The following is a 2,675-nucleotide window of genomic DNA, read 5'->3' as shown; positions in this document are numbered from 1 at the left end:
TGTCGGAGGGAGTTGAGCAGCTGTACCACGCGCCTTCTCCCGTCTCGGCGAGGAGGAAGCAGCCAGCGCCGTCGGCGAGGGCTGGGCCCTGGATGGCTGGGCGCTCGACGGCCCGTTGCCAGCTGCGGCCTGCGAAGACTCGGCGCTCAGCAAAGGCCAGGCCGACAACGAGGAACGCGAGGTAGAGCACGGCTGCGTCGGGCGGCGATGTGGCCGCCGTGAGGCTGCTGAGCCCCAAGTCTCCCGCCGAGGCAGCGATGGCGAGAGCAGTCGGCACGGCGATCGAAGCGCCGGCGAGCACGGAGAGCGGAAGTGCGATGGCAAAGGCTGCGGCCTGACTGCTGGGGACGAGCCGAGAGGGAAGCGGCGCGCGCGGCTTGACGGTTATCGGCTTGAGGATCGAGGGGACGGGTGGGAACAACATCTCGTTGATTGTTTGTTGCTCTCGCCGAAGCAGCGGAAGAAGAAACCGAGGCGGAAACAGACAACCCAGCCACCGCCGCCGCTGATCAAGGCGTCGGTGAGAGCGGCACCGCCTCGGCGAGCGGCGCGGCAGGGGCCGAGCTGCCCCCCACCTCGGCATCGGGGGCGCAGAGTCGCGAGGTCGGCGGCGAGAGCAGTGCCGCCTCGCCCGCCGCCTCGCCGGCCGCCACCGCCGCCGCTGGCTCCGCTTCAGCGGCGGACGGCGGCGTGCGGCCCTCTGCATCATCGGAGCCGGGGGTCGGCGCTCGGCTTGAGAGGGGAGCGGAGGTAATCATGCTCAAACCCTCTGGCCGCCCGCCAAACAAGGGGGGGAACAACCGCACCGACCTCGGCCTGGCGAGCTTCGTCTCCTCCAACGCAGCGGGCACCTACGACCTCCACGTGCGGGAGGGGGACGACATCTCCTACCTCAAGATGAGCGGCGGCGGCTGGGGGAAGGTCGCCGCCGACCAGCAGCGGCAGCTTCGCGACGGCGACCAGCTCTCGGTCGGTGGCCTCGTGTTCTACGTCCGCATCCCGGGGGGAGGCAGGAAGCGGGCTATGGCGGAGGAGATGCCAGCCGTGGACTGCAAACGTGCGTGCACCGGGAACCGGGCCGAGATGCACGCAAAGATGACGTTCCACGCCATGAGCCTCGCGCAGCTGCAGCACGAGGCCGTCTCGGCCGGGGGCCTCGAGGGAGCGGACAAGGCGCAGGCGCTCAAGATGCTGCGTGCGGGTGCGACCGGCGTCACGATGGCCACCGCTGCGACGCTCGACGGCCGGCCGCTCGTTGGCGCGAAGCAGATGGCGGGCGTCACTAGCAAGGCGGCAAAGGAGGCGGCGGCGAAGCGGCGGCGGGAGGACAAAGCGGCCTCCTCAGCGGCCGGGCGAGCGGATCGGCGCGAGAGGCACGAGGAGAAGCGGGCGCGGCGCGAGGCGGCGGGCGGCAAGCGCGGCGGGCAGGGCAAGAGTGCGGGCGGGCGGGCGGAGCGGCGCACGTACAACGGCCACACCGTGGCGCGCGGCGAGGCGGCATGCGCCAGAGGCGACTCGCACCGTGGACGGGTCAAAGCACTCACCTGCGAGCGGACAGCAAGTGGTGTCGTGGGTGTTTTTGTTTCTTTTTGAGAGCTAGCGGTAGGACCCAATGCCGCCGTCCTCGCCCGGGGAGACCTCGGCCGGGCCATCGAAGCCCTCGGAAGCGGTGGAGCCGGGAGAAGCTGGCGGAGATGAAGGGCGGCAGCGGAGGAAGCGACACCAACAACGAGGGAAACGGCCACACCGGCCGTCGCATGACGCTCGTGAGACGAGCAAGAGAACGAATCATGGGGGGTCGGAACCCTGGGAGGACGGGGGGTGAGCCCTCATGAGGGGGGTCTACTCGTGCCTGCGCGAGTGAGTGTGGAGTGGTAGTGTGACGTGTGAGGCGTGCAGTGTGGTGTTCATTAGCTCCGAGTAGAGGGGGCGTCCTGCAGTTAAGGGGAAACCCGGTACGCGGGGCCAACCCTCGGAGACCCGTGTTTACTTTAAGGCCCTTGCCCTGCGAACGCGCACCCCCCCTAGGGGTCAGGGCTCTCTAGCCCGTAGCCCGATCCCGATCATCCGGCCCGCTGGGTGCGCTTCTGAGCTCCCCGGCCCTGGAAGCTGGATGTGAGGCTGATGACTGCACTCCAAGTGCTCCAAGTGCGACGCAGGGTGCGCTGGAGAGAGAGAGAGTGTGTGTGTGTGTGTGTTAAATTCTTAGCTCCCGCACCCCCCCCGGTCCTGGGGGCGTGCGGCAGGCGTGCGGTTACGGGTCTGCACCGGGTCTGCAGCTAGTGGGGGAAATGGCTCAGTGTGAAAAAATTTTTTTTCCAGGCCGCTCTTCTGGGCCGGTACAGGTCCGGGCTTCGGTTTCGCAACAGCTTCGTTTTCACAACACGGCCGCCTCGAGACGCCGCGCCGTCGTGCAATTCGTGCCCGAGCCGTCCACAAGGCCGCCGGCACATTTGCCAATGTGCCCGGAGCGCAGGGAGTCGATGGGCGCCGCAGAGCGAGCGAGCACTGCAGCTGCAGTGCTCGCTCGCACTGCGGCGCTGCGCCACGGCGGCGAAGCATGTCTGGACTTCAAGGACAGCGCTTCTCCGCTGCTCGAGGCTTGCGGCACGGTCCAGGCCGACCACACAGAGCACCCGAGGCAGCTGGCGTGGCCTCACTCATGACCTGTGCTA

The sequence above is a fragment of the Emiliania huxleyi genome (assembly GCF_000372725.1).
Source record: "Emiliania huxleyi CCMP1516 unplaced genomic scaffold EMIHUscaffold_1021, whole genome shotgun sequence".
Taxonomy (NCBI): domain Eukaryota; phylum Haptophyta; order Isochrysidales; family Noelaerhabdaceae; genus Emiliania; species Emiliania huxleyi.
The sequence above is the reverse complement of the archived record's forward strand: the minus strand, read 5'-3'. Positions refer to the sequence as shown.